Source organism: Copadichromis virginalis, linkage group LG3 (genome assembly GCF_057382275.1).
Source record: "Copadichromis virginalis isolate Kocher_CV1m ecotype Utaka linkage group LG3, C_Virginalis_male_GT1.1, whole genome shotgun sequence".
In the NCBI taxonomy this organism is placed as follows: Eukaryota; Metazoa; Chordata; class Actinopteri; order Cichliformes; family Cichlidae; genus Copadichromis; species Copadichromis virginalis.
This window is the reverse complement of record NC_140620.1, coordinates 38,207,414-38,217,736: the sequence shown is the minus strand read 5'-3', so window position 1 is coordinate 38,217,736 and position 10,323 is coordinate 38,207,414.

Genomic DNA, 10,323 nt, shown 5'->3' with positions numbered 1-10,323 from the left:
TGGAACCGTGCCTACTGGACGTCCTAACTCGTGGGAGACCACGCGTGCACCTGTCATGGACGATCACACCCGACGTGAAATGGGGCTACCTCCCCGCCTTGTGTCTTCTGCTACAGTGCCCGCCGCGGCACAAAGACCTGGGCCTGGGAGCTACAGGGCGGATGGGCCGTCCGTGTCGCAGGAGGTAATAATCGACGTGGACAGACCATCCGTGCAGGAGGCAATCGACGTGGACGGACCGTCCGCGTTGCAGGTGACAATCGACGCATCTTTCAACAAACCCCAACGGTCAACGTCCTCTACGCCTTCTGTGTCAATCGGAAGACCTACGGACCTATACACGTGTCCCTGTTGTTACGAACGGACACACATGTGTGTGTTTAACTGTGGACACGTTGCATGTGAGAATTGCATCCTGAAAAGCGTGACAGTGTCAGGGTTGCGAAGGTGTTTCTACTGTAAAAGCCGGTGGACGTGGTACCGGTTCGTCCGTATGAGTAGCGTGTCACAGGATGTAATCTGTTCGGATTGTGCTAAGGCTAAGATGTACATCAAGCCTTGCGGTCACGCTAGCTGTGAATGTCCTAATCCTGTTTGTTCAGAATGTGTACGCGGAGAAACGGTCAAGTTGTATCTTTAAGTGTAACATGTGTCACACTTAGACATAGTCTTGTGCACCTGTACTCTACAACATTTTAGCAAGAGAATGGGCGTGTGTTTGCTTGCATTGTGATGTTTGTACATGTATGTGTTGACATTGTAATCACCATTTGTCAAATAAAACAAAAAAACCCCCCAAAAAAACCCACAAAGGGGTTACCACGTATCAGCTTGAATTCTGTGTCATCGGCTATGTATTAGTACGTGTGCTGTGTAATACCAAAACGTTCACAGACTCAGTTTATAGTACGTACAAGACAAACTTTATTTGGGTTTATGTACAGTCTGCGGTAGTAACAACAGATGTGATCTTTGCGTGACCAACTGTGTACAATTATGTTCGGGAGATCACATTGACAAAATGAAGACATTCACTCAATCACAACCACCGTTCTGACTCCACGGCTCTCCTGATCCGGTGCTAGTACCAACGTGCACCCACACAGGTCCGTCAGCTTCCAATTTACAGAGGTCGCGGTGGAGCTTCCACGCGTCCCTTGATGCTAATATCATTTACAATAAACTCTGAGTCAAATGGGTAATGCAACACATTCACAATTCTTTCATTTTAATTTTCAGTTAATGTCATTCGCAATATATTTTAAAGATGTCTACAATATTTGCAATATAAAAGATATAAACTGATTCTATGGACACTAAAATGCCTTACAGTGTATACAATGTATATAAGTATGACTAGGTCATTGAATCAGTGTCTGTTTTGAGTCTCAAGTAAATTGCCTGCAATGATATTTAAGGTCCAGCAGGTGTCCGTATGGAGCAGCGTCCATACAGTTTGGGGAATGTGCTGAAACGCTTCACAAGGTCTCAGCTACCCATCACTAGTCTGAACTGTTACCTAGAAATGAGTCTATATACTAGGTGTGTGTGTGTGTGTGTGCGTGTGTGTGTGTCTCAACCTCAGTGCACTCGGTCGTTAGTTTCCACATTTGTTGCTTAGTAGAGTCTAGGAGGGTGTCTTTTTTATCACCAACGCTATTACGCTAACCTCACTGCAATCATACACTTGATCTACAACACTGTGATTGATATTAAACCAACAACAATAAAAAGAGACTTTGGTATCCTACACAGGCGTGAATCTTTATTGCTGTTTTTTTTTTGCACACTACAACAACAACAGAATAGCACTACATCATATAACCAGTTGGTGAATTGTACAGGTTTGAATTTCTGGTGACATATTCCCGCGGCACTGCCATGTTGGTCACAACGTCCGTCATATCCGAGGGGTCAGAGTCACTGTGTTCTTTTTCGTGTTTCCCTCGCAGTACGGATGCCGTAAGTATCATGGTGACCACGTACATCGCGTATATGATGATGTTGAACACCGCAATAGCACATTCGACGTTATGCGACCTATGCTCGTTACTGGTGAGGGGACGATATAGCAACTCCATGCACCCGGCGATCACGGCCATAAACAGTTCCACGTTCATCATCGCCAAGCACGCGTACACAGTCATGGTGCTCCGTGTGACAGGGTTGGTAGAAGTGGCGGCCGAAGCGTCGACCTTCCGTTTGCTGATTGCGGCGAAGTAACTTAGCACTATGCTCACCACCATGGCAAGGCACCCTAGGACGACCAGAGCAATCCCAGCGTGAATGTAAGCGTATCTGTGCTCTTGGTTACTGTCGTCGTCGTTGTCGTACGTCAGCTTGGACGAATGCTTATGGTCGAGGAAATACATGATGTTATTTGGTAGCGTCAGGAAACCCACGATGAGAGATGTTATGACAGCAATCGAGCTTCCGAGGTGGCCTGTGAATCGCGCCATGGACGAGGCTGCGGCGCCCGACACGGGCGCAAATTTTGCCGCGAACATGTCTTTGCCGTTCGACACGAGCGACTTTAACGCGGGCATTCTCTTGCGGTTCATCGTCGTTGCATGTAACGTGTCTGGCGAACGTGCGGGGTTTTTTTTTTAGTATCTACTGACTATTAGTACACCATGTCGGCCGATACGCAACGCTTTGCCGAACTGGCCGCTGTTAGTTTTGCTCTGCGCGACGATGTTAGGAAATGCGACGATCGAATTCAAGACCGTGTCAGGCTGCCTGCACGCGAAGTCGACGAATGACCATCGGTGGTACAAAGTGCAAGGCATAACGAGAACGCTGGACTCTATGGCTCAGCAGAGAAGGCGAGGAAACCATAACCTGATAAACATGGACGTGTTCACACGAGCGCTGCAAGACCGACACAGCAACCCCGAAAGTAAGTTGGACTGGGTCGTCGACTACATCAAACAACTGAACGTCTCCGAGAGCAAGGCTTCAGAGTTTCAGGCTGGTGTGCTGCGGATATTTACGTATAGCAAAGTCCCTAGCGTAGCGGCGTGTAGACGGATGTGGGATAAAACACGTATGTCAACGCACATCGGAGTGGCGGTGGACGCAGATTGCAAAGATGTATTCAACGGGAAAAAAACCAAACCCCAGGTCGGTCCAGTTTCCCAACTTATCCTCACGCAACTAGAGGCCTTGCACCTGCGTCCGATTTGCGGAGGCTTACGAGTGGCCGGCATACCGTCCCCCGACCGCTGCTCGGGTGCAAAAAAGCGGTACACGTACCATAACCGCTGTGTAGCCGGGTGTAAGGGCATACAGCCAGACTGGGGGTTCTACACCGAAATCTACATGGTTGCGTACGACACGGTCACAAACACAGTGGCGTTGCTAGAGCTCAAGACCAGGCATAGCGACGTTCTAGATAAAGCGACGCTATGGCGTTATAACACCCAGCTGTGGCTGACGTGGGTGATGTTTTCCGTCACCTACCCCAGCGCGGCTCAGCGCTCCGCCGCCCACTTGGTCATAGTGAGACCCGGGACGAATTTGGTTAGAATACGGAGCTGTACCAAGCCCACCGTATCGAAAAGCATGAGGCGTAATTTCCCTTGGCTGACATGTTTCTGCACACAGGTTCTCAACTGTCTAGCTCCTACTTGTGTGCACATGAGGTCATATAACAGAAGCGATACTATGTACACGGAGGACCTTTGCTCACAAGTCAACCCGGGAGATCTAAGCCACAGGAACATATGTTTCAACGAAGAAAAGAAGAAACTTAAACGCGACAAAGTGCACTCCGACCAACAGCCTCCGCAGCAGCCGACACAACGCGTGCCTGATCACTGAAGTGTGTGTGTGTGTGTGTGTGTGTGTGTGTGTGTGTGTGTGCCCGTGTGTGTGCCCGTGAGTGCGGCTGCTATAATAACGCCAGTCAGGCCGCGACGAGTTGATAGGACGTCTGACAATGGGACTGAAGAACCAGGCGCTGCACGTTATGCTCGCGAATCCCCATCTATCGCCGTTCGATGTGATAGAGCGACCCACGGAACGATACGACTGGATGTTAATCGACCATTTGATAATGAGATTTAAGGACGTGGTGTTGCATCTGAAAAATGAAGTCGACGGCATTGGAACCGTAGCCAGACCGCCCGGAGTCCACGGGGCGTACGTGGCGTCGTTTGCGAATCGACCTCTGGAGGGACACCTCGTGTTTCTGGACGGCGCGTGCCGGAAGAGCTCGAGCACAGAGGCCGATACTCTGATGGTAGAACTGGCCAACGCTCTTCCGGGCACTGTTCTGGTATGCACGGCAGACTCAGACGTGATAGCCGTGCTCACGGCTTGCGGGCGCGAAGGGCTCACACTGCGGTTGGCCAACACGAGCTACGACAGCAATCGACCGATGCACAGCTCCGCGTTTGGCGACCTGCTCGCGGAGGCGCCCACGGTTGGCGGTTTACGGACAACTGACGCGGACTTCGAAGCCCGCAGGCCCAGATTCCGTACGCTGTACGACATTGCGGAAGACGACGATCACCTCGGGGAAGAAGAGCTCGAGCTCCTGCACGGAGAGTGGGAAAGTCTCGTGGCGGACAAAGACCAAGACTCCACGTTGCCGCAACGATTAGCTAGGTATTTCTATCTGAGTGGAATACGAGGCTCCGTGTACGGCGAATTTCTCACCAGAGTGTTCAAGTTAAATGCAACGGATAAAGCCGAAGTTGCGCGCAAGATACTAGCACGCCTTGCCGTGGTGGGTCCGCGGGGGTTGAAATCGAAATCGGCATTCGTTGACACTTTTGAGTTGTTACCCGCATGTCACGACGCCGTGGCCTCTGAGGGCTCTGCTGTGAATAACAAACGATGTGGGGGAGAGCTCACTGCGGAGGACGACGCGTGTGTCGCGAGCTCAAAGCGACTACTCGAACGCATGAACAAACTTAGCAAGCTGTACATGGAAGGCAAGGTGCCTCGCTTCAGTCACGGCAGGTACCTGCGACTGACCAAAATGGGCTCTCATCTGTACGTTCGCGTCAAGCAAGACGTCGCGAAGTACCGGCGGCTAAAACATAAACTCCTCGTCCTTCTTATCCTGTTCGGTACGGATTACACCCGCACGTTCCGGGGACTCGGACCCAAGGGGCTTCTAAAGGTTGGTGCGAACGATCGGTTCGCGAGCTGGTGTGACGATCTAAAGGCTGCGTGGGATAACAAAGATCGCGCCGCATCTTTGGAACAGTACCACGTTCTTTATAAGACATTGGCTTTCATGGCTAAGATCCCTGACAAAACGCAAGCCAGTTGGACTCCGACGCGATCGTCGCTGACGTTCAGAACCATGAAATATGTGTACGACCTGTGGAGCTTGACGCATCCAAAAGGAAGCGAAGCTTATGGTTTCCGTGTAGACGAGAACAGTGTTATGACTTTTGCCGAAACGGCGTAAGTTTTGGGGTGGCTGCGTTGTGCTACGTATGAAAGTTGTGTGTTTATGTACATGGGGGGGGGGGGGGGGGGGGTGGTATGTATCTGTGTGCTAATAAAATTGGGAATAAACCGAGACTATGACTTGTGTGTGTGTGTGTGTGTAATTTCTGTTTATTTCACAATCATCAATTCCAACGTACAACACTCGAAATGCTTTACAAAGGCAGCTAATAACAGCAAACATCACACACACTTTCACGGTCACGTTTTCCGTACTCTTATTCAGCAGTCAGTCGATCCGCATGCAAACCGTGCTCGCCTCCCAGTCATCCAGGCCGTATATGTGCATGTTGTGTGAGAGCAGTATAAGGCTAATGCTGTGTTTAGTAACCGCTGGTATATCCGGATTATGGAGCAGCATGCGAATCATGTCCAGCATTGCATTTTCACACGCATCAATTATGTATTCTCTATCATGTTGATAAGCTGTCTGCCACTTGTAGCACGTAAACTGAATATCCAGCAGCCGTGAATTGCCCCTGCGGAACACGACGTGAAAGTCTTCGTATTCTTCTGTCAGTATCACGCGTTCTGCGAACATGTGGTCCACGGCTGCCAGGATCTCGGTGACTTTGGGTAAGAAGCTGTAGTCGGCGAGGGCTTTCGATACTCGGTCGAGCCCGCTTCCAAGCGCTGACTGCGCGTCCTCCGTTAAGGTGTGAGTGGCTTTGGTTCGCTCTAGTGGAAAGCAACAGACAGGGCGACTTAGCATTTAACGTTTAAAAGTCAGCGTGTAACGTGTCATCTTACGAGTTATAGTACCTGGGGGACCTTTTGTCCCGTGCTTTTCCATGCTCTCGTACAACTCCTTGTTGTTAGTCTGCACTATACGAAGAAACTTAGCGGCCCGCTCTTCGTTCTCCAAACAGTGATCGATGATCGTACGGGTTTTCCTCACTAGGTTCGGGGTGGAGAGTAACTTGCACTCCAAGCGGTAGCCTTGGAACGCTTCCGAGGCGTCCTCAACTATGTCGGATAACGATTCGTAGCACTCGGCTATGTCGTGCCTGTACGCTTCGAGTTTCTCTAGGCTCATGTTCGCGATCCAAGCTTAGCCTTAGAAAGCTTGTGATGACTACTCGTTCCCGGTCGGCTACTGTGTCTCAGCTGGCTACTTATCTCAATCGGCTACTCGTGCGACGGCTGTATAAGGCTGATGCCGTCTACTAGCCGCTGGTATATCTGGATTATGGAGCAACTTGTGTGTAAATCCCAGTCGGTCGCTGTAGCCAGGTCGGCTGGGTAATGTAGCCAGGTCAGCTGGGTAATGTAGCCTGGTCGGCCGGGTAATGTAGCCTAGTCGGCCGGATAATGTAGCCGGGTCAGCTGGGTAATGTAGCCTGGTCGGCCGGGTAATGTAGCCTGGTCGGCCGGATAATGTAGCCGGGTAGGCTGAATAATGTGGCTGAATAATGTGGCTGGGTAGGCTGCATAATGTATCCAGGTCGGCTGACTAAGTCGGCCGGTGCCGTAGGTCGGCCACCTTGTTATTTTGGAGTAGGAGTGGGGGCTTTAGGTGTAACATATAGTGCTTTAGGTGTAACATATAGTGGTTATATGTATAATAAATAACATATCACACTGAGCAAAGTGATCGTGTTCGTTTATTATTTTTTCATTGTTTCAAATACACACAAAGAGCAAAGAGCATTGTGACATGGCAACAAACATACACAGTTTCACAGCGGTACAATGATCCACGTGTGTTGAATACATAACATGGCCTACAAACGAATGTCATTTCTTGTCAAAATATTTCAACAGTGTACCTTTGCTATTGCTCACACGGGTACGTTTCGCGGCGGGCTCGCCATGATCAGAATGTGTTGCGAGGGGTGGTCGGTCAGAGCAAGGTTGCAGTGTTTGGCTGACATCGATTGTTTTTGCCAGCGACTCTAAATATTTGATCATGACGCTACTTTGAGGACCAGGGCACGGTTTTTCTTTTCTGCGCACGGCTGACATAGTGGCCACGGTGTCACAGGGGCAATCGGCGTTTGTAGTTACACCCTCGACCCGGCTCACATAGCAACGATGTGTCCACAAAAGTCCACGCTGTCCTCTAGATCACCGTCGGACTCTACGGGTGCCACTGGGTCTTCCGCAGGGCGATGTAAATCCACAGCAGCGTGGTCGATGTACTCGTCTTCGATGTACTCGTATTCTGTAGGGGCGCTCGTTCTTCGGCGTTTAATCTCTGGAGACTTACACGCACTGGACCCGTCGTCCGTGCTTGAGCTCAGTCTTGGGCGTTTAATCTTTGGAGACTTGCACTTGCTCTCGGGATTACTGGCGTCCGAATCCGAATGAAAAGAAGGTGACTTTCTCCGACGCTTGCCTGGACCTTTCGCTCGATCGCCCTTGTGCTGCTTCTTCCTGCTGGTTGTTGTCTTACGGCTTAAGCGATCAATCGGCGTTTCCTTTACCTTTCTAGGTGGTGACTTTGTAGGAGACTTTGCGGGCGACTTGCTAGTGAACTTTGCACTTGTCGTCGGTCGATCGTCACCATCAGTGTCATCTTCATCGCCGTGGTGTTTGCGTCGTCGTTTTTCTATTCTCGCCGGGGCGGGTTCCTCCTCCTCCTCGGAGTCAGAGGAAAATAACGCGCCTTTATGCACACCAGAGTGTTCGGGGATGTCGTGGTCCGACTCAGCGTCAGAGTCGTCAGCGCGACGGCGGCGGTCAATTCGACCGAAGGCTATCTGTTTCACAGGGCCGCAAGCGTCAGAGTCACTCTCTACGATGCTGTAATCGTCCTCGCTCCTGTCGTCAATGAAGTCGTCCTCCAAGTCGTATTGATCTAGACGCTTGTCATCATCGTATCTGCCCGACAATTCATCCTTGTCATACTCCTCCGTGGCCAGCAACTCTTCGCCTTGGGCCGCTGTGTAATCGTACTCCCCTTCTTCTTCGTCCTGGCCAGATTCCTCATCGGCGTCATCCTCGCAGCTCATTGCTTCCTGGCAAAGCAATTCTTCTCTGTCAGCGTTGGAGCGGGACGTTTTGTTGGCTCTGCTTTTCTTGCACTGATCACGGTCCACCAGCGTGGTCTTTGTTGCGAGCGTACGCGCAAAAGCTCGTTTGCCTTTTCTTGCCTCGGATGAAATTGTGGCCTTTGTTGCGGGTGCACGCGTGAAAGCTCGTTTGATTTTGCTTATCCAGTTTTTGGTCGATATGGCGCCCAAGCGGTCGATCAGAGCCAAACTCAGTTTATCTTGTAAACCGTGGGCGTTCAGCTGTTCTACCACGATGGGATTGCTAGACACCCATTGTTCCAACACCGAACTGTATTTCTCGTGCAGCAGCGTTTTCTCCAAGCCGAGAACGCTGCACACAGCTTCTCGTCTTGTGTTATCTGCGTACAACCAAGCTGCGCTTTGTAATAGAGTCCCTATGTTTCTGACCCACGTGCCCAAAGGGGGGTTGTCAGGCACGATCATAGAAAAGCACCAGGGTTTTTGGGACGGTGATACCGGTCCGGTTGCGACGTCGACGTCGCGTCTCGACGCTTTTTCTGACCTAGGCGAGGCAGATCCGACTGAGACGTTCGACGCTTTGCGGTTGGAGTTACCGTCGTCCGGCGGCGTGTTGCTGTTGTCGTCGTTGTCGTCGTCGATATCGTCGGCGGTCTTGGTGTTCTTCTTCAGCTTGTTAATTTTGTTGTGGTACACCCTCAGGTTGTGGAAGAGCACTTTCATGTTGCTATAATCTCTGCCTCTAGCAGTGTCTTTCGGAGCCGGTGTGTCTTTTATCAGCTGTTGCCACTTCTTAAAGGTGTCGTTTATGTTGTGGGTGCCCAAGTTCCTGAACAGGTCTCTCATTGCATGCCTTTGCGCTTTGTTGATGACACCGCTGTTCGACGCTCTAATCCGCCTGTCGATGCTGGCCAGGGCGCGCCAGTCTTCCTTGAACTGTTGCTGCAGTAAAGCAATGTTGTTCCTATGAATCTGCGCGCGATACGCGCCGTCTTCGTTGTAGCACTCGTAGGCTCGAACGTACTGATTGGCTTTTTGCGTATTACACAGTAACAGCTCTGCAACAGCAAACGCATTGGGCACCCTGTCGTCCATTAGCTTGATGCCCAGATCCACTATCTCGCACATTATCGGATCTTCGATCGCGCAGGCCACGTGTTTTGGGGTGTAGTTACACCAGTTGCTGGCGGGAGGGCTCACCCGTTTTAGGAACGCGGTAAGCGCAGGATTGGTTATGTCCTGATGCAACTCGGGTCCGGCCAGGAAAGTCTCTCTGCCGCTGAGCTCGTTTAGCAGTGTGTAGCAACACTGCAGCAGCTCTCCGCTACCTTTTACGCAGGAGTGTTTCAAGGCCCTGCAAAAGCGTGCGGTGGTAGATATGTATAACGTTCGCTTGTCCTTCTGCTGGTCGCGCAACGAAACCACCGGTGTCATGTTACCTCGCTTACGGCCCACCACGCGTGCCGTGCGTCTGAAGTACACAGTTTTGGCCACGCCGGCGTGACACGTGAATCTCGACAGATCGCATATCACGTCCACGTCCGAGAAACAGTCCACGCTTCCCGGTCGTTTACTGACTTGCAGGTCAGCTGACTCAGTGTCCAGTACACAACACATGGGTTCCACATCAGCAATGGTGACTCCGGTTTCCCCACACGTCTGCGTAGCAGACGTTCTGTCATTGTCCTCTCCGCTGCGTAACAACTGCATCGGTTGTATGTGCTTGAACGATGGAGTGAGAGCATCCGGATGAGTGGGGACTTCTAGAGACATGTCCCAGAACTCATATCTATCGCCCGTTATGTCCTTTAACAGGTTTAAGCTTTGGACACCCGGCACGATTAGGACCTGCTGCATGAAATAAGCAGCGCTCCCGCTCATC